Source organism: Pieris napi, chromosome 1, assembly GCF_905475465.1.
Source record: "Pieris napi chromosome 1, ilPieNapi1.2, whole genome shotgun sequence".
In the NCBI taxonomy this organism is placed as follows: Eukaryota; Metazoa; Arthropoda; class Insecta; order Lepidoptera; family Pieridae; genus Pieris; species Pieris napi.
In genome coordinates, this window is record NC_062234.1 from 1982347 (window position 1) to 2006095 (window position 23749).

Here is a 23749-nt window from a genome sequence, read left to right on the forward strand (position 1 = left end):
TACTGAATATGCATACAACATTTCATAAGAATCGATCGAGCCGTTTCGGAGGAGTATGGCAACGAACATTATAACACCAGAAGAATATATATTAGATATAAACATATACTACGAAGTTTCGTAATATATTTAACCATACATACCACACATATATAAGTTACTATTTCTATATTTTTTTTCATAGGCTAGTGAGCGCCCGTTGTCTCGCCTCTGTATTAAAGGACTTGGAATACATAATAATTATAAAAATATTTTAAAGGAAATACAGAGTAGTTCTGCTGTATCTTAGATCTATGATATTGCCAGCTTATCAGTATCAAGTATGACTCGAAAAACCTTAATAAACAAAACTTTAATCTACCTGAGCTTGCAAAGTCATAGTGAAAAAAGAAATCGATTTTAATTAGCCACTCCAAAGCCGGATTTCTGATTTTTTTTTAAGACAATTCACACCAATTGACCTTGAACTCACCATCCTTCTAAGGTTAATCCAGGTAGGATTGGCATGAAATCCAGTTTTGTTTATCATTGTACAGGATTGGAACAAATTCACAAATAAATATAGTTTAAAAAAACTATAAAACACGCTTTTAAAGCACATCAAACTAAAAAGTGAAAAATAATTCCTAATTTAGGCTGAAAATGGTAATGAACAAAAAATATTAATAATATATGGTATGATTGTGAAAAAGCGTGGGGCGCTCTGTGCCATATTTTTCGACTATCGAGCAATCTACCTACCTAAATTAGGAATTATTTTTCACTTTTTAGTTTGATGTGCTTTAAAAGCGTGTTTTATAGTTTTTTTTAACTATATTTATTTTCTACTTTTTAGTTCTAGCAGCAATACGTGTTGTCTCAATTTAATCGTATCGCTTTGTGGACTTAAAAAAAATTAATTGTTTTTTCGAGATAAACCTATGAAATTATTATATTGTCGCTGATTCTTTATAAGCGTACAAAGTTTGAATTAAATCTGTCCGTTTAAAGTGGGTCAAAATCGATTCCGAAGAAGTCGGTTACATACATACATATATACATACATACAGGTGAAGCTAATATATAGCGTGTAAAAATACACATAAAGTCTAAATATTGTATTTTATTAATTCACACAGCGAAACTCTGTGCTGACCCTAAGAAGACCCTGCTAAGGCCTATCGGGACTTCTAATTGACAATAAATGCGAATTTAATTTGGGAAAAGTGTGACTTTTTAAGTTTTGTACGACATAAATTAATGTTTTTTAAATAATTTTACATTGCGTACTTTAACTAGATAAAAGCCAGAAAAGAAAGAAAAAGCATTATCTTATAAAATTCTCTTACCATACTCCTCCGAAACGGCTTGACCGATTTTTATCAAATTTTATTTGCATATTCAGTAGGTTGAGAATCGGCTACTATCTATTTTTCATACCCCTAAGTGATAAGGGTTGTCCACCCTAACATTTTATTTTTATTTTTTGGACAAAACTTTTTCTATCTATTTTTTTTATGATACATCATACAAAAATACATACAACCCCTTAATTTTCACCCCTCTACGATCAACCCCTATTTTTTGATATAGTAGGTAGTTATTTTTATTGAATTAAAAAAATGTTTCCTAGAAATAATATAGGTACATGACAAAACGACGTTTGCCGGGTCAGCTAGTTATAAATAAAAATGTGTTTATTTTTTTAACAACAATTTATTATAATGTGTTTAAGATTATACGCAATAAAAGGACATTTAGGTAAAATAAAATAAAGCCCCAGGGAATGCCCTGTGTCATGGGCATGCAGTCTCTTCCTTTTGACATGTTAAATGTACTTGACAATAATTTCTACATAAAACAATTTATAATTAAACTATTATTGCACAATAAGCATATTTTCTGTTTCAGCATAGAGCACAAGATTTTTAGTGAGTGTATGTACTTTATGTATTTCGACTTAGGGTCCTTCAAGAAAAGAGCGTACCAATTCTTAAAAGGCCAGCAACGCACTTGCCCTCTGGCATTGAGATTGTCCATGGGCGGCGGTATCACTTAACATCAGGTGCACCTCCAGGTGTACCTCCTGTCCGTTTGACCCCTGTTCTATAAAAAAAAATGAGTTTTGAAACGTTAGTGAACATTTTTATGAAAGATTTTTTTTTAATTTACCTACATGCACTACGTATATTACAATTGTATATATGCCACTTAGCTGTATTATATTCATTATTTTTTAATGAACTTCTTAATTACACTAGCCAAAAGGTTCAATTAATTTCATTCCGTTATTTATGATATGAGCCAATCACTGAAACCACTAACAGAGGACTTGAAGCCACTCCAACTGCGTTATTAACTAGTTACATAGCAATCTAGTAAGGATGGCTGGTTAAATGGGTCACCATTGGTGAAAATGAGAGTTGAGGAGCGATATCTAAATATCGATAAACGTGATATGGAAACAGAAATATCTGATTTATTATATTTTGCATTTGCACAGGGATTATAATATATTTGACAAGTGACCCCACCCAACTATTTAATTTCTATTTACACAATTTGACCAGGAAATCGTCATCCAAAGACCAGCTTATGTCAGACACAGGTTAATACTAGACTATAAAGTAAAACAATATCAAATAAATGCGGAAAAAAAAACACTCAGAAATATTAGGTCCTTACATATGAAATTTGCGTTTTGTATGGGACGAACAAAATATAATATATTTAATCAATCAAAGTAAGTACCATTGCTACCTATGCACTTTTGCCGTAGGTATTAGGTAGTTCATTGATCCCTTTACTAAAAACATTCCGACAGGAATCAATAAAATCTTTGAAGGCGGTTTCGACTTGGTTACAGAGTTTATTTTTTCATGCAACGTAAAAAAATCTATGGTAATCTGTTTGCAAAATGCAGGTGTAAATTCTTGTTCTAGAATCTATAACGCTGCGGACAATATTGACCCAAATATGCATAGTAAGTCTTCGAGAATTGGAGATATTTGAATATTCGAATTCTCATGACGGTAGGAACTATAAATTATTTATATTTGCGATATATCTTTGTCAAGCGAGGAACCCTTCTGTCCCTCAATATGTCTTGAACGTGCCCAAGTACCAATCTTTATATAAATAATTCTACTGTACGTGTGTATGACACTGAAATCCTTTTAAGCGGCTAGACCAATTTGAATGAATTTTTTTGTATGCGTTAGGGTGACGATGGTTTAGATTCTTAAATCAGCCCGGCAGATGGCGCTGCACCCGGTAATTTCATACTTTGTTTAATATCCTAACCACGTGAAATATCATGCAGGACAACGTCTGTCGGGTCCGCTAGTTTTATAAAACACGTAGTTTTAAAATAGTTTAAGCATTCCTCTTAACGAAAAAGACCTTCAAACTTTAAGAGAGCAATTAAACAGTTTTTAAATAATTTAACACTTATAAACTGAAAATAAAATATCACGAATTTTACGAAATGTAACTTTAACAGAACCACCATTTTTATAGTGGATTTGAATTATTTTAATGCGATTTTCGAGCGAAATTGAATTCATTGTAATAATTGCCAAAGCACCTGCTACGAATACCGCCAAAAACTAAATGTCAAAACTATCACGTTCTCGGTGTTGCCACAATTGAAAAACAAACTTCTTGTTGAAATACCCTTTATAACGAAGACAATCAAATACAAATAACACTTTCTTTATTTTGTGTGTTTGTGTAATGGGAGGCAAACGGGCAGGAGGCTCACCTGATGTTAAGTGATACCAGGTGCCCATGGACACTCACATTGCCAGAAGGCTCGCAAGTGCGTTGCGACCTTTCAAGAACTGGTACGCTCTTTTCTTGAAGGAATCTAAGTCGAATTGGTTCGGAAATACTTCAGTGGGCAGCTCCACTGACAGTGTTGCGCGACAAAAACTGTCTTAAAAACGCTCAGTTGTGGAACGACGGACGTCGACGTGATACGGATGGTATTTTGTATTCTACCTTGACGTCTGATAATGAAACTCAGCTGCAGGTATGAGTCCGAACAACTCCTCTGAACACTCTCCATGGTAAATGCGGTAGAAGCTAATAATAATAGCTAAGCCGTTGGGACTGGGCGTCGAAGCGAATAATAACACTAGTCAATTCGATGAAGTATAGACGATACTATTTTACCCGTAAATATAGATAAACACATCATCATACAACTTTACTAAAAAAAAGTTATTAATAATTGTCATTTCTACAATTGTGTTGACCGCAGATTGCATTTGTTTATAAGCAAATTGGGTAGCTTTTTGAATCAATTTTTAAGACCGGTCGGTCTCATCACGATGTACCTTTACAGGATTGTGTATATAGAAATAAAAAACCCATTCTTGCATAGCCAGGGTTAGAACGCATTTACGGTTAAGAAACTCGTAAATCTTATAAGATAATTCATTAACGCAGAAAAATCTTCGTAATTGTGGTATTACTAATTAATTGCGCACGACACACTAATAAGCATCGCGAAGAAGTCAGCCAGGCTGTTATGTCAAAGTGTTAATGGGTCACAATAATTTTCTACATACATATGCAAACAGCCTCCGTAGCTTCAACACCCAACAACAGCTACACGGTGCTTACCCTAAAACAAATGGTTGTATATTTGAATTCTATTCACGGTAAATACGGTAAAAGATAGTTTAATAGGTAATCCTACTTATATTATAAACGCGAAACATTGTAAGTATGGATTTTTGTTACTCTTTCACGTAAATACTATTAAATGGATTTTAATGAAACCTACAATAATAAACTCATACATCAGAATAACACATAGGCTACTATTTATAAGGATATTGTCCAAAATATCAAGTAGGAAAAAATCTACCATCTGCGAGCTATTCTAGCATGCGCTACCAAAACCGCTAGAGTTACACATATGTAATGTATGATGGATAAATAAATCTTAAATAGTCCTTCAAAAAAAGCCCGCGATCTCTATCTATATCTTATGTGTAAGCCATTATAGCCAAAATAGTAAACCATAACTACAAAAAAAATTGATAATTTATTTCAAATGCACATTTAGTAGTAAGATTCCTAAATGAAAATAGATAATTTATCGCTTCTGATTTTTAAAGTAGACATACTATGTCTTTCACGCTGCATCATTTAAACATATAGACGACTCATTAGTCTAGTGGTTAGTACCCCTGACTGCGAATCCATGGGTCCCGGGTTCGATTCCCGGCTGAGACGAAAATCGATGTGATGAACATTTGGTGTTGTGCTTAGGTCTTGGGTGTTTAAATATTTATTTGTATTTATTTATTGTTTCACCAGCTTAGCATGGGACTAGGTCAATTGGTGTGAATTGTCTTTATAAAAAAATATATATATACTATTTTAATCCTGCGCAGACGAAGACGCTGGCACCAGCCTGTGCTTAGTAATATTCTTGATGTACAAACTGTCAAACCCTGTCCTTACCTTTCTAAACTGTCAAATAAACCCTCGGTAATTTAAAATTCCAAGATATGAAAGGGCACAAATTGTGCGTAACGGGGCCAAAGCTCGTTAATACCGTTTGTTTAGCCTTGATTTGAGCTTTTACGAAAGCTCTCAACCTATTTTATAAAAATAAAACTTATTGGGACAAACAGCGCATTCCCTAGTGGGATGATTTATTGACAGCCTTGGGTTCGTCTTATATGATTTGTGGTTCTATTACAATGCTCCATAATATAATCAGGCTAAAATAAAACCTGTTTTATCATGATAATAAACTTTTTCTATGACGTATTACGTGCGGGTCGTCGCTAGTTTTGATATAAAACTTTTGTAATAAATGCGTTTTGACAAGTGTTTGGGAAGGACGAACGGTAAATAAAGTTATTTTTTAAATGAAAGACAGATAAGTAGTTTGTCGCTGATGGTTAATACTAATTAAAATACTTTTTTTGACCAAATTACAGAATTTACTTTTCGGTAACGAGATTTTTGTTATCTTATTGTGCATTGACAACCTTTCATTGTCAACTAATTAGATTCTGTTTTTTCTTTTTTGTTTTACACTAAAAATATTTGGCATGTTTACCTTCTTGTTTTATGAAAAAAAAATTGTGAATATTTGTAATTGGCCCACATTGTTATATATATATATATAAATCTATTTATGTATTGTGCTGTGAATCTTCTGAATAATTAAATTAATCAAATAAATTATTTTATTATTTAAGAAAAGTGATATGACAGTGAGATAGACGAATTATTAATAATTCGTATGTTTAAAAAAAGTCAAAAGTAATAAAGTAAAATAAAAGTCATTGATACTGAAGGGTTATATTAATTAAAATACTCTTTTATGACCAAATTACCTACAGAATTTACTTTTCGGTAGACGAATTATTAGTAATTCGTATGGGTTAAAAGTCGAAAGTAAAAAAATAAAAGTCATTGATGCTGATGGTTAATATTATTTAAAATACTCTTTTTTGACCAAATCACAGAATTTACTTTTCAGTAAGGAAATTTTTGTCACCTCCTTTTATCATTCAAGAAAAAGCGATATGACAGTGATATATACGAAGTTTCGTGTAAATTTCAGGTACGTAAAATAAACTTTGTTCGTTTCATTTCTATAAACGTGTAGTATAAATAGCTTGTATCAAAGGATCCATAGAATCATTTCATACAGTACAAAGACAAAACAATACGAGAACACGCTAGGCGCAGGCGAATTTTCCGATTCGCAAAGCAAAAAGACTTCCCTGATTGATTCATCAGTCGGCTGAGCCGGGAGATTAAATTTGGACAGTAATAGCAGCTCCTACGTGAAAAATTCTAATTTCGGAACAGCTATAAATATCTACACTTATAGTAATAATTTCGTAATTATTTAAAACGATATTATGGAGATTGTAATCTTAAACCATATTTAATCTATATATATAAAAAGAAAATGGTGTTCGTTTGAGGCTCTTTCACGCTTAAACCACTGATCGTATCGACATGAAACTACCACCATTCGATGCGAAATTTGCAAATGCAAGATGGTTTATGGCTATTTATTTATTAAATTCCAACGTTCCTTCATTTTTTTATTGCTATTTTACTTTTATGAAAATTTATCCATACGGACTTCACCGCGGAAACATTCGGGAGGCTTCCTAGAACCTCTAAACGTCAACATCTGTTAAAAACTCGATTTTCGAAATATTTCAATTTTCTTAGCGGGAAGTTAAAAAGAAGAATAATAAAAATATGAAAAAAAATAAAATAATGAAACATAAAATTTATTTTAATTCGTCCAGCAAAGCGGGCGCGAAACGGCTAGTTTTTAAATATATTTGATGCTTATACTTAAGTGAGTGAGAGCATTGTTGGCCTAGTGGCTTCAGCGTGCGACTCTCATCCCTCAGGTCGTAGTTTCGATTCCCGGCACCAATGGACTTTCTGTCATGTGCACATTTTACATTCGCTCGAACGGTGAAGGAAAACCAGCTTACCTTAGACCCGAGTCGAAGGCGTGTGTCAGGCACAGGAGGCTGATAACCTACTTACCTATGAGATTGACAAATAATCGTGAAACATACAGAAATATGAGTCCTAGACCTAAAAAGGTTGTAGTGCAGCGCCACTGTGTAGGTAATCTTCAAATTATTGAAATTTTCGTTTTCACGCAAAGAATTCCGTGGCAATATTCTTTATTGATAATTACGTTTCTTGATATTCTTTTCATATTATTAAATAACAAGCATGACTCTAAAACTTACAATGTTTACACTGAACTAAAATACATTTCTTCGTAGTTAGTGTTGTGATGCATTATTAAAAGTTGTTTTAAAGAACATCGAAACACGGTCATGATGTAAACATATTAATACTGTATTTTATTGAAGCATTCGTATTAATAATAATAATCAATGGCGCTACCTATCCTTAGGTCTGGGCCTCAGATTTCTGTATCTGTTTCATGAGCATTTGGCAATCTAATAGGCAAGTAGGTGATCAGCCTTCTGTGCCTGACGCACGAAGTTGACTTTTTGGGTCTAAGGCAAGCCTGTGAGCAAGGCAAGAAGTTTGTGCACATAGAAAGAAAGTCCATTGGTGCACAGTCGGGGATCGAAGCTACGACCTCAGGGATGAGAGTCGAACGCTGAAGCAACTGGGCCAACACTGCTCAGTCGTATTAATTCTGTAATAACGGGACAGCAAACTTAAAATTAAATAAATTAATTTAATTATACAATTAGTTTTTCCACTGCCACAGGGAACTTTTAAATTTGGTTTAATTTTCTTTTTAATAATTTTTATAATATTAAAAAATACTAAAAATAATACTTTGTAGGTTAAGAAAATTGTAAATACAAATTATATGTATGTAGCATGATTAAATGATTCAAGTTGTGGTATAATTTGTTGTAAATTCTAAAAGTCTACGCCACAGATTTTATCATAATGCTTTTATTTTTTGTATAAAATGGTTTGCAATAATTATGTAAGAAAATATGAAGTCTAGTATAAATAACAATAGATGATATGGTGGAACGTAATGTAACCTTCGAGACACGTCTAATGGACTGCGGAGAGCACTTTGAGCTGACACAGACATATTTATTGAACTTTAGCACGAAACACACAACGTATAGTGGTTGAGTAATTTTGCTAAGAAAAGGTTATTTTTTTATATTTTTTGACACGAAATGTGAAATTACCTCATTAAATTATGACCGGTTCTGTAAATTCGAAAAGCTGATTTACAAATAGAGATAAGTATATATAATAATAGAGCAATGTTGGCCTAGTGGCTTCAGCGTGCGACTCTCATACCTGAGGTCGTAGGTTCGATCCCCGACTGTGCACCAATGGACTTTCTTTCTACGTGCGCATTTTACATTTGCTCGAACGGTGAAGGAAAACATCGTGAGGAAGCCGACATGTCTTGGACCCAAAAAGTAGACGGCGTGTGTCAGGCACTGGAGGCTGATCACCTACTTGCCTATTTGATTTAAAAATGATCATGAAACAGATTCAGAAATCAGAGGCCAAGAGAGAAGCCGCATAAAAAGAGCAGTAATTGCTCACCCATTGCCATATATATTGCCCATAGACCCATTTTAGTAGGTGCGTTGCCGGCCTTTGAGGGATGGATGTCCTCTTTCTTTAAACAATCGGAGGTGGTATCTCTCAGGGAAGATCCCGGGAGTCGATACCATAGTTCGCTAGTTCGCCAAAGAAAATCTCTTGAGAAGCGGTACGTCGAATACTACTGCTATCATGGTGAGGCTGATGAAAGTTTGAATTAAAACGTTTAAATTATAATTAATATAAAAATTTAAATTGAATATATTTAAATGTTTCTCTAAAAAACCAATCACAATATTCAAAGGAAATAAACTCCTCTAGTACGGAAGTGAGATTGTCAATTTTACACTTTACTTTGAATTTAAAATTGTGGAGCTTTACAGCATATGCAGCTGTATTGTCGAAGCCAAAGCAAACTTTATTCAAATAATCTTTTTACAAAACAGTTTTAAAGCGTCAAATTTGGGAAATAGTTTCGATCGAAAAGAGCCGGCGCGAATCTCGGTGGTATTCTTTTGAAACATTAAATTGTTTCTCAGTATATAAAAGTAACACATACAAATTGTACAGCTTGCTAGTCAGTGGACTGTGAAATGTGTGTTTAAAATTGATATGTATTGAATGTCAGGAGTATCTGTATAGTATATGTAATGTATGTATGAGAAAGCTGCAGTAGATAACTAAAATATATATGAGAGGGTGAGACGTAAGAACCTAATAACCCTACGGATCCCTAAGCCCTACAGACGTACCCTAACACATAAATTGTGAATATATAAAAAAGTACGGGATGTCTGCACCAAGCGACGGTAACAGACGGAGCCCTACGGGTATGATCAATGGTTCGAGGTGGTGGGATTATCTTAAAGCTATCGGCTCACCACGATAATTAAGGGCTTGTAGTCGCCAGTTTGAGAGGAAGCGAGAAATGAATAAGACAGAGTAATATTCAAATCTGATTTATTATTCAAAGACATTATCTCAAAGACTAATTACACCTATTTACACATACATACATGATATTATTCCAGTGATCTGTTGGTGTATTGCGCATCTTCAGCTGTAAAGTTTTGGAACACACGTGAGCTGTGTAGCAGTTGGTCAATCTTCAAATGAAGTCAGAACACAATTTTTTATCGAAATTTTTAGTCAAACTTTGTAATGTCTTTCATACATTTTCCGAAGCGAATTTGGTCATGGAGGCTGAGAGATCAACTAAAGATGATATGGGGTCAACGGCATGTCGATTGTCGAGTCCAATCACAGACACGCAACACATGCTGTCATTCCATTTAACCAATCACAATCCAGCGATACACGTCATGGTTTTTTATATCGTAACCAGAAATGTATGTAAAATGGATTGCTGTTCGTTAGTCTCGCTCTGGAAAATGGCTGATTTGGATAATTATGATCTTGAAATATTTGTGGAAGTTCAGTAAGGAAACTAAAAAAGAACTAAAAATTAAAATTTAATTTTCTAATAAAAACTATTCCTGGGTTAGTTTTTGATGCCATTTGTCTTTTAAATAAATTTATCACTTGGTTGTCATAGATAGATAGATGCCTTCAGAAATTTGTGTTTCATACCTGTAGTATTAGGTCCGGTCTAAGAAGTCTGTTTTATAAATTTTGTATTAAGTTTTGACACAAATATATACTGGTGATATAAAGTTCACTCTTTTTACAAACTACTTTAGATTGTTTAAAAATAGGGCTCAACTATACGCAAATGTCGGGCGGGCGGGCGTAAAAACATTGTCAAGCAATGAATAATTGTGTTCGTAGAACTCTATTGGTGCACTGCAGTTACAGCTCGTCTATATAAACATTTGATTTAATATTTTATAGATAAATAATCAATATTTTAAAGTATATTTCTCTAACACAGATTCCAAATATTAATCCAAACTTAATGTCATTGTCATACTTATTTTAATTATATAATTCAAGCGTTGCTGTGGATAAAGTTTTTGTTATATTACATAGTAGTAAACTATTCAAGGGAAACGGTAGGAGAACACCAGTCATGGGGTGGTGCCCATGCTTTTTTGGTGGTTATGTCATTAAATTGTAGCTTATGTGAAACATTGGTACTTTCAACACAACGCCATCTGTTAGAATTGTGACTATCAAATAATAAACAAACATTTTGCAATAAAATAATATTGCGGGTATAAATTGAGATGTAAGCTATCCTATCTTTTAAGTTGGATCAAACTACACACGGTGTGCAAATTTAATTGATATCGGTTCGGTAGCTTAGGAGTCCATAGCGGACAAACAACGTGACACGTAATTTATATATATTAAGATAACAAATTGTCACTAGTATTCTAAAATGTTTACAAGAAAATTAGTATGTATGACAAATCAAAGCTAATATTTGAGAATTTGGTAACTAATATTCACAACTATATACAGTTCGTTGAACTACTAAATTTCGATTAGAAGCCACAGAAGTGGATAATGAAAACCTAGACAAGATCTACATAACCCTTAACGCAAAATACAATAATAACGACTAATTTTTATGCATAATCATAATAATTTGATAAGTATTATAATTATTGCGATTTATTAGGTACATATTATGAATAATATTTTTGTTAAGGTTGTCAAATACCACTTATTAAAGTACTATTCCGTGTATTTTTGTCAAAATTGTTAACGTTGAGATGGAAAGAGGCAGATGGGGTCTTTTTATTTTAATAAGCAACGGATTAAATTTGGAATTCAAATATCGAATTGGAAATAAATACTCCAATTTTATTCGTTCTTCATTTAAATTTGGACACAAAGCTGATTGGTGAGAAGCTGAAACGGAAGACAATCGACATCGTCCGTAATGTATAGGGAATATATCGGGTAGAACATACTTTATGGGCCTGCTCCCATATTGCGATTTGTATGTGCCCGAATTGTTGCAGATCTCGGAGCATTGTTCTACTGTTTAAAGGGTCCTCAGCAGTCACCAATTTTGTGTATGATTTCGCTGTGCCTCACCAGCACTTGATATACATATAATATATTGTTATTATTACTTGATATATCATGTGTAACATGGTGTAATGGCTGCAGCTCCTTACAAACGTTGTGTGAAAAAAAGGCGATTAAAAAGTGATGGAGAGTTTATTGCCAGTTCTTCTCTCCCGTTCTACGCCCTTGATTTGAGAACTGGCAGTAAATGTAAAATTAGTAGCATTAATATGTATTTCTTTACTGACGAGTCATAAGTGTACCTAAATTATGTTACCTATATGATTAAATTAATTTTTACTTTACTTTATATTACTTTATTTAGAGCAGGGTTGGAAAGATGAAGGATGGATGTATATATTTTTATTTTATTGTAATAGTAATAAATAATTAAAGTTTGACAATTTTTTTCCTGACAGAGGTACTGTTGACTAAGCACAATTAAATGGGATGCGTCATCATTTCGCGTTCTAAGTTTGATAATAAAGTAAACAGCACAGGAGAGTACGACTCGGGTTTTAAACCTCTGCAAAAGCTCTCAAGTAGAGTTTTTCACTGAAACTTTGTTAGCTTGTGATCAGTGTGTCGAGAACTCCTATCAATTATTAATGTTTTCAGAAAATCCCATCTTTTAAATCGAGAATGGGAACTTATACGTTTTCTAGCTTGCTATTTTTATCCAATTTAAAAAGTTTCGTCACTCGTTAGGAGTGGCATTTAGTGTATTTGTTGTTTAAAATTCAGAACAGTATCTGTATCAATATTGACCATGCGATATCTATTGCTATCAATTAATCTTTAATATAATGATATGAATATTTATTTGTAATTTAAACAAAATTTTATTTAAACACACAATCACTTACACGTCGGACGCCATCAAATCTCGTCCAGGCAACGAATAGATTTTTTTACTTTCTCATACGGCGAAGGAAAACATCGTTATAAAATATACACAATATAGTCTAAGACTCAAAGAATGATCTTTTAAATAAAAACAATAAATTCGATTTGACATTAAGCACTCTTATTCGTAATGACATCTGTCAAAAATTGTTTATAAAATCGTAGAAAATCTGACGCAATCTAAAAACCCCGCCGTTGGGCAAAATTTGATGATCTCATTATGCAATGACTGGTGTCTACTTCGGATTCCACTTGACAAGACATTTTAGGTGGGTGGGTGATCAATTCTATGATTATAGCAAAAAATATTTTGTTGAAGATGAACCTTTTGAGGTCATTTAACTAAGGTCATATTTAATACAACATCTTGTAATTTTTATTTAAGTTGACTAATGAGATGAAAATCACGTTCTGACTACCAAAAATAGTCTAACTACCTCTAGTCTACTAAGTAAAGAAAATTTTGAATATATAATAAAAGTTATATAATTCTAAGCATATGAAAACTCATTAATAAACTCAAAATAACTTTATTCATATAGATAAACAAGTACACTTATGAACGTCAAAACAGAAGTTAAATTAATTGTAAATTTAAATTAACACTTCGCAAGTCAAGGGCGTAGAGCGGGCAAGAAGAACTTGTGAGAAACTTTCCGCCACTCTTTTTAATCGCTAAGTTTTGTGTCATACAAATTGTTTGAACTGGAGCAAATCAATCCCAAGGATTAGGATCATTAACTTATTCGTCAAATTTATATAAATAAGAATATAATCACAAGCTAATTTATATTATCTCTAACGTAACGTTCATTACGTAATAATTATTTAATTAAACATTTACGTTTCATTTTCAAAAGCCGATATTTTATTCATGTGCTTAAAAATGACCTTGAAACTTTCTCATATAATTACTGTTACATCAATTTAAATTAAATACTTGAAATAGATTTCCAAACCTTTATTTAATTCTAGTCGCCTTGATAATAAATTAAATATTTATAAATAGGCTTTCATTTTATTAAGTGTACTCCGACCTATCCTTATCGTTTAATTGAAATTTAGAAGTATTATTATTTAAACAAGTTTGAGAATCTTAAGACCAAAATCAATAACACAGCAATCTAATTAAAAATTAATAGTTTTTATTAGATTTGCCACAAAACGCTTACAATTTTAAAAGTCAATGCAGTGTTGACTGATTAAATTTTTTTTAATATTCAACAAGTTTAATCTATATAAACTTCTCGTGTTACGGTGTTTGTAATTAAACTCCTCCGAAATGGCTCGACCGATTTTCGTGAAATCTTATGTGCATATCGCTTAGGTCTGCAAATAGGACAACATCTTTTTCATGCCCTAAATGTTAGGGGTGGTCCCACCCCTACATTTTAATTTTTTTAGACAAAATTTATTTTTTTATGATACTGGATAAAAAAATACATACAACCCTTAATTTTCATCCCTCTACGATCAGCCCCATTTTTTTATTATAGTAGATAGTTATTTTTAATGAACTAAAAAAATGTTTCCTAGAATTAATATACATGGCAAAACAACGTTTGCCGGGTCAGCTAGTTATTTTTGCTATGAAATAGTATAACAATTTAAAACTGATATACTATATTCATTACGTCAACAAAATTGGACAAGAGACAAACTAATTAAGTTGGAATTGCCTGTAATACGTATGAAAATAATAACTTGAATACCAATTAGTAGTCAATTAAAATACCAGCTTTAAATAGTTATATTAAGAACGTCAACTCAATGAAAATCTACGATCCAGTCCAATTTAACAAAGGTTCGTGAGCAGTCAGCGAATTCTATTAAGCGAATGATTAATGGTGGCTAAGTGTACAAAATTGTGATCGGATTTCCCTGATTCAGTTTTTGTATATGGACACACAATAGCTGTCAAATGCTTTTGTTATTATGTAAAGGCATAATCTTCCGTAAATCACGTGACTAATATAGGATCTCTCTGGTTGGAAAACGAACCAGTAGAAAAACAATTCCCCATTACTTACGGCTTAGCGTGTATAAATCAATCAGAATAAGTAGTTTTCTATCGCTTGCCCTGGGAACTAAGTCGTAAAAGCAAAATCTATATTATTCAGGAAAAATAAAAGAAGGTAATTAGGTATTAACAGTAAGTACATACATAATTATACATATCAAATGAAAACTTATTTCCTATTCGACGATTTAAACATTGGTGTTGTGTATTTGTGTAAATAGCTAAAAAAGAACTAAATGTACTCATGTACTTTAATGATTAATTCTAGATGAATTACTCATTAAAGTACAGATTTGACAGTATTAGACTGAAGCGCAAAAGCGTTTAGGAATGTTTCACTGTTTAAACATAAGAACGGACGACCGAATATTCCGACGGCACATTTTGACGAAAGTTTAGAACGTAATATAGAATAAATAGTATCACTCGTTTCGCGGGAATATTCTGACCTTGGTGAAACAGGGATCTATTATTATCACCACACTTTTCGTTATTCAACTGTAACATTAACTTTTTATTTTGTAGAATTACAATCTTAAAACTAAAACTATCTTTATGGTTGATGCTATCTATTTCAGGGGAGGTAAAATTTTTAAGAGAATTACTTACATTGTGCACTAAAATAATTTCCGTAGAATACAGACATCCTTCTGTTTTTTATAGTAAAATGTTTGCAAAAATTAAAAAGAAATTAAAGTACTTCAACAACCGTTCAAGTATTACGTAACGCAATTTTTGGAGATTATTCTCCATGGGTAGAGCTATCAACATCACGTGAGCCTCCTACCAGTTTAGTTTATAAAAAATCTTAAAAGGCCGGTAACGTACTCGCGATCATTCTAACGTTGAGAGTGTCCATGGGCGACGTTATCACTTAACATTAGGTGAGCTTCATGCCCGTTTGCCTCCTGTTCTATAAAAAAAATATGATTACAGCTCCCAGCTCCAATCCCAAATGAAATCCCAGCTCTTCCATAACAAACTTAATTATAAATTCCTTAAAATATAAATAAGATAAGCAGATTTTGTCTTTGTTCACAAATTATATTAAACGAAATATTCAACATTAAACAGCTAATAAATCTAAATTGTCTCCATCGCTCTTTCATCGTATAAATTAGTTTTTGCGGGGAACTTTTTCTTTCAATTTTGTATAATGATTTGAATCGGCAATTTTATACCAATCAAGCAACGATTTTAATACCGTTAGGCCACAACTTTTTATAACATGCAAAAAGTAATTTGTTAAAGGTCATTGTGAGAGAGAAAGAAATAAACGAATTCTGTCAATTAAACCTTGGACACGTTTCGCAAAATTACCCTTGTTTTCCTTCACCCTATGAACAATAGTTTTGGGCACTTAAAAAATTAATTCACGTATAACCGGATTTGAAGACACGACCTAAGGGTTTTTGATGTAACTACTTTAGGCGCATGAGGGTAAAATTTTACTGAACGTCACGAAGATGTGCCGCGTTTTAGAGAGCGATTGAGAGAGAGTGAGAAGGGCGAATTACCTTAAAGAAATTATATTTTTAAAATAAAAATTTCATAAACAAAATTTATGAAATATTAGTATTTTATATTTTATGCAAAATAATTTATTGAAATCTCAAATGACGAATTGTAAATTAAATTGCCACGTCTTTTTATTATTGAAGAAATAAATTAAAAAAAAAATATTTGTATTAATTTTCGACACTTTTAATATTTTAATGACAATAAGTAAATTTATTAAATACCTAACATATCTTCCATTTTCCCTCCCTTTAAGTCTGGAAATCTAAAGTTTAAGATTTGTATAAATATGAACAAGAGTTAAAAATTAGTTTGCCAATGAAGTTTCACTTGTGACGTGTGTACTTTGTACGCACGAACTTTTTTTATTTATAGGGCCCCTACGGGCACACGATCAGGCAGATTTGTGGCCGAGAAGAAGAATACCTACAATACCACTAGATCTGCTTTAGTAAACATACAGAATTCATCCATATTTACAAAAGATACAAAAATATTATATTTTCAAGTAGTAAGAGTACCTTCTCCAACTGGCTCCATCTCTCTCTATCTTGAGCATTTTTCTCCCAATTTTCCCTACAAACTTCAATAACCTCGTGTAAGAGGGTGACCTCTTTTTCTTTTCCCTGCTGGGCTTTTCCACCTCACGCCCGCCCATTCCCATTTCACGTTGCAATGGGGTAGTGCATCAATCATTTTAGTTTTCTTTCTTATTTCTGTACTTCATATCCTGTTTTTTTTTTTTTTTTTTTTTATAGAACAGGGGGCAAACGGGCAGGAGGCTCACCTGATGTTAAGTGATACCGCCGCCCATGGACACTCTCAATGCCAGAGGGCTCGCGAGTGCGTTGCCGGCCTTTCAGGAATCGGTACGCTCTTTTCTTGAAGGAGCCTAAGTCGAATTGGTTCGGAAATACCTCAATGGGCAGCTGTTATTATTATTGGTCCTGTCCTTTAGTTTTAAATTTAGTACACTACGTTGCATCACTCTTCGACAAGTTGTTATATTTTTCGTTTGCGTTTGAGTCATACATCCATTTTATGTAATAGCTGGCAAATGGGTAGGAGGTTCTCCTGATGTTAAGTCGACACACACATTGACAGAAGCCTCGCAAATGCGTTGCCGGCCTTTAAATAATTTGTATGCTCTATTCTTGAGGGACCATAAGTCGTTTGGTTCGAAAATGCTTCAGTAGGCAGCTGGTTCCACATAGTGGTGGTGCGCGGCAACTGCCTTAAGAAACGCTCAGTTATAGAATGACGCACGTCAAGGTGATACGGATGGTATTAGTATTTTGTATTCTGCCTTGATGTTGAAACTCAGCTGCATGTATTAGACCGAACAACTCCTCTGAACACTCTCCATGGTAAATGCGGTAGAAGATGCAGAACTACCCTACATCTCTATGCAACGCCAAGGAATCAAGTCGCACAAAAAGTGACTGGTCGTTGAAGATTCGAATCGCTCTTCCATAAACATGCAAATAGTTATTAATCATCAACAAGTTAATAATCACTGACAGGCTAACCAAGCAAACGATCCGAAAACCGTACCAACGAATAATTCCTCTAAGTACCTCTAATGCATACAAAATACATAATTTAAATCTCAACTTTGATACCTTAAAAGGATGTTCCCAATTCAATTTGCTTACATTTCGAGTTTGTATTTCACATTATATTTTGATAAGCAATTTTGTTGAGTAAACTCGGGAGAGTCAATATTATTTATTTGGATTGTATCTTATGAATTATTGCTACAGAAATCATAACCTAGATATGATTTCTATATCTTAGTATCTTTAATATCTGTGGATATCGTATAATAATAGGTCTAGGGTTGGATTCCCAATGGGTTTCTGACAAAAGTCTAGCCTATCTGACAGTTTCCAGTTTTTTATTACTGTTCGTAAATGGCGTAAAGTACGGCGGTAATATTTTTATACTCGCTTTTATCTTTATATAAATCTTCCGTTCAACAAAACAAGTCGAGAATATAACAAATATGATTTTTTTCTTATAAAACAGGGGGGCAAACGGGCAGGAGGTTCACCTGATGTTAAGTGATACCGCCGCACATGGACATTCTCAATGCCAGAGGGCTCGCGAGTGCTTTGCCGGCCTTTTAAGAACAGGTATGCTCTTTTTTTTGAAGGACCCAAAGTCAAATTGGTTCAGAAATACTTCAGTGGGTACCTGGTTCCACACAGTGGTGGTGCGCGGCAAAATTTGCATTAACAAACGCTCAGTTGTTGAACTTACGGACGTCGAGATGATACGCGTGGAATTTCGAATGCTGCCTCGACGTCTGATGATGAAACTCAGCTGCAGGTATTAATCCGAACAACTCATCTGCACACTCACCATGGTAAATGCGGTAGAAGATGCAGAAAGCCCCCAATCTCTACGCAACGCCAAGGGATCAATCCGCTCGGAGAGGGATTTCTTGTCGACGAATACGGTCAAGTGGAAGGAGCTGGTACTAAGGAGGTCCCGCTCCGAAAAATAAATAGTTTAAAAAAACATCAAAAAAGTCTGTCAAGTGATCCTCATCTATCTATCAACCTGTGCGAAGCCAGAGTGTATATTACTGAAAGTGCATTCCCGTATTACTCTTATGTAATCATATTTAGAATCTCCAGCGAATTCTTGGGTCATGTTTCGTGTATCTCATTCTATCTCGACTTATTCCGGTTTCTCAATTTGGTGGCATTGTATATTTGACTATACCTTGATTAGGGTATTAACATTGATGGATGGGATAAAGAGCTTATTAAGACGTATAGCGGGCGAACGAGGCGTGACGTAAACTAGTGTAATATACGAGTATTACCATAAGAGTGCTGTCTCCCCAGTGGGTTGGTTCTATTACTACTACTTTTATACGGGGAGGCCTATGCGGGAACGCAAAACGTTACATAAACGACAAATAACTTTTATCTTTTAATCTTACTTGACGTTTTCGTATAGACTCCAAAATCGGCCTAGTGCACCGCATGACAGCTAGTATATATATGAGAACAGAGGATAATCTTTACATGAATTGGAAGAGTAAAGGTGATCTAACGATTCAAAGGAAATGATAGTCAAAGTAGTAGAACAAATGTGTTTTCCGAGCAGCTCTTCACGTACTAAGACGTGTTACTTAACTTTACGTTTTTTAAAATAAATATACGCAAATAAGACCTGACGATGTCCAACCATACTTCTATCACAATGTATTTCTTCCGTTAATGATCTAATCTCGATCTATCCCTAGTACTTTTAATTTATACTTATATAAGTACAAGTCCTGATCGAGAACCATTACAGTATAATATGTTTTTGCGATTGATTCAAGCGAAACAAAAATCGTTTTAATTCAATCGGTTTCTATCTATCTATTTGGGAATTACCAATGTCGAGGAAGACATTAAAAGATCAACACGTCAACCCCCTAGCTTAGTGCCTCTTGGAAACTGCAGACTGCGTGTTTCAGTCGAAATAGCGAGACTTGCCGCAGTTTCATAGTTTGCGAGTTACGGAGGGAAAACAAATTATTGGATTTGCATTTCCTAATTGCCTTGTTAGATCAATGTAAGACTGATGAAGTCTTACTTACCTTTGTCTTACTTTAATAAAAATCGTTGTATAAATACAAATATATATTATTTATTGCGAGCGATAAGTACACTGATTGGATCTAGACTGGCGAACATGAATACTTATACGTAACAAACAAGGCAAACGGTAAAAAAAAATGTTTATTATGGAACACAAGATACAGGTATCACTTATTCCATATCATTAAATTATTTATCCCTACTTATCGGCAAAGAAAACAGAGGGTGCAGTCCGAGAGAAAAAGCCGGCGTAAAAAACTCTCGGTACTTTTAAAATAGAAAATCATCAAACAACACTTAGTTCAAAATAAATATCGCAAATTAATTAGAAGTAGCCTGTCTAGCACTAGTCCCAGGCCCTTTTATCAACTAGATAATCTTAACTTTATAGTAAGCCTTTTTACACAAAGTTATATCATATTATAAAATCTTATGAAAGCCAAGAGGCTGATTGCAGATGGGTAAAAAAATCAAGCGATTAAGATGACTATACTGAAGTTCGTTATTACATGAAAGTTTTTTAAATATTTTTAAAAACTTTTTCTGCTTAAATCAAGGAAACAAAGCTCACAATGCGCAGGTGTATGCTGCAATCACTTTATTTGCTTTAGCACAACAAACAGTTCTCTTTTTGCGCGGTAAAATCATACTAGTAATTAATTATAAAGATATTTTTATCGCGGTACCAAAAAATTTTAAATTTTCGCATTGGCATTTAAGTCCGTAAAAACTGTCTTTAATTAAAAGATAAGGAAAACTATTAAAGGCCGATTTACATTATGTTAGTGTTTAGGAGAGTGCTTTAGTACAACTTGAAAGGCAAGTTCTTTAGCGTAGCGTTTACTAAAGCAAGTAGCGTTTACATGTTTCAACTAAAGTACTATCCTAAAGCATTCTCCTAAACACTAATGATAATGTAAATCGGCCCTAACACATTACTAACAGTATATGTTATATAGTACCAAGTAGCTAGCTAGATCTATTGATAATTTTCTTTTATTCAAGCTTAATGTTAAGGCCGGGCAATCAAATTCCTAAGTCCTTTAAGTAAGTTGTCTTAAATTGTTATTTGCGCTCAAAGAAACAAAAATTCGAATACAAATTAAAATTTGGATGTTTGAAATTTATAATTTTAATAAATTACTTTGCATTGAGCTTTCAAAACAGTTTTGAATTGTAAAAAGGTTTTTAATTCGGTTCAAAAGTCAGTCATTCGTATCTAATGATAACTAAAGTTAAAACATTTTACGTAATCTAATATATAAAATTCTCGTGTCACAGTTTTCGTTGCCATACTCCTCCGAAACGGCTTGACCGATTTTGATGAAATTTTCTGTGCTTCTCCGGTATCTATGAGAATCGGCCAACATCTATTTTTCATCCCCCTAAATGTTAGGGGTAGTCCACCCCTAAATTTTTTTATTTAGTTTTTAGACAAAAATTTTCTATTTTTCTATTTTTTTATGATACAACATACAAAAATACATACAATCCTCAATTTTCACCCCTCTACGATCAACCCCTATTTTTTATTATAAATGATATACATGGCAAAACGACGTTTGCCCGGTCAGCTAGTCTATTATATAAAATTCTCGTGTCACAATGTTCGTTCCCATACTCCTCCGAAACGGCTCGACGGATTCGAATAAATTCTTTTATGCTTATTCAGTAAGTCTGAGAATCGGCTACTATCTATAATTTAAACCCCTAAGTGATAAGGGGTGTCTATTACAAAAAAAAATTTTTAATTTTTTAGACATTTTTTTTAATGATACAACATACAAAATACATACAACCCCTAATTTTCATCCCTCTAAGATCAACCACTATTTTTTATTAAACTAAAAAAATGTTTCCTAGACAAAATTTACATGGCAAAACAACGTTAGCGGGTGAGCTAGTAGTATATAGAAATGGTAAGAACAATATCAAGGCTTGTTAACCCCAATAAAAGAATATCTATAACCGTTAACCTACCCGTAAACTTTCATTAGGGAGGTTGTAAGATATTTCGTTAAGGCAATTTCGAAAGGCAATAACTAAAATTGTAAAGTAGGTTTTTCACGGGCATCATTCCGCCGAAACGAAAGATATATTAATCACAATATTTGTCCTTACCTCGTTCCTTGGGTAAATGGGGAACATAAAAATATATCCGAAGAACGTTTTCAATAGTTACCTTAATCTGTGAATTAATCGGTAACTTTCATATTATTTAAATACGAAAAAGGTTAATATTATATTTTTTATTTTATTTTTCCCTTTAGTTTGTTTTTTGTTCCTGTTTAGTTTTGTTTTTCTTAATAACTATATGTAATATGTATTTTTGCACATCTTGCCTACCTTATCTAATTTAATACATTTTTTTTCTTTTCACACAGTGGTTGCCTGGAAGAGATCGCTCGAAAGCGATAAGGCCGCCAGTTGCCCTCCTTTACATTTAATTATGTTAAATTTTTATATTGTTATGCAACGAAGTGTAAATAAATAAATATTAGTTAAAAACTACCAAAACTTATAATAAAAATTACAGAAATATTGTGAGATTACACAATTGAAAACCAAGTACAAATTTGGCAGAATCTTTTTTGATTCCCTCCATTTGTCCATTACAGATTATTTGAACAATCAATATTATTTTTGTATTCCGTTTAAATGGTTTGACTTCTTTTTTATTCAATCGTTCCACATCTACATTAACCTGTAGCATTGAACCCCCTCAAGTGATGCATGTGAAAGGTCACACCCAATCAAGACATATGAGATTATATATTTTCCTTCTCGTAACAGTTATGTAGCAGATACATAGGATTTGAACTTGAATAGTACATAACAAAATCAGATAAAAAACATGTGAGTGAACTTATGACTTATATACTTGAGTATACTTACGTTAGAAGTTATTCTTCTTTGGCGTAACAAGATAAAAATCTTATTAAAATTGTTATCTTTCGCCTTATTCTATGTTCGTAGAAAAAACGACACTAACAATAGAAACAAGGTATTTAATACATTGAAACAGTATTACAGAAGTTTTATTATAACGCATTATCTAGTTAAATAAAGTTTATTTAAATATCACAAAACAATTATTGAAAGAAATGAACATTTTTTATTTTAAAATGTTTACTATGCTAACTTCAGAGTGTCGGTTTATTGTGACGGTGTGCGGGTGTCGGTTTTTTGTGACAGTGTGCGCGCGCATCGTAAAAATTTACTCTCATCATTTTTCCCTAACGCGCCAAAAGAAGTTTCATTCTTACTGAAACTTCAAAAACATAACTTTCCTTTACACAAAAACAAACCGTGGTCTTTGTATACGTATCTTCTGTTCTATTTATTATTTTCTTGTGTATTTGGTCACCCACATCCGTAGTCATACAAAATAATTACACAAATTATAAGTTGTCATTCAATTAAATTGTTACACGCGTGAGAATATTGTATACAATAAAATTAAAGGAGAACATTACAGTGTCATGTCACATTACATTGTAATAAAGATAATCATGGGTAGTAATGGTAATACATACTATATACTGCCGTAAACTTGACTCTAAAAATACGTTTATAGAATTTTCGTTTTAGTTCAGGGCCTCAGATTTCTGTACATGTTTCATGATCATATATCAATCTAATAGGCAAGTAGGTCCTGATACACGCCGGC

At 33.2% G+C, this 23749-nt stretch overlaps 1 protein-coding gene across 3 annotated transcripts in view; it reads right to left on the reverse strand.

Moving 5' to 3' along the window:
* Positions 1-23749, reverse strand: part of LOC125054285 (hemicentin-1-like) — an 80834-nt gene that overhangs the window by 48240 nt on the left and 8845 nt on the right. Inside the window, exon 2 of one of the 3 annotated variants that reach the window (XM_047656067.1) lies at positions 4554-4609. The exons of the other annotated variants lie outside the window; for them this stretch is intronic. The gene's annotated coding sequence lies outside the window, so the exon portion shown is untranslated. The remainder of the gene's footprint in view (positions 1-4553; positions 4610-23749) is intronic. 3 annotated transcript variants of the gene reach the window in all.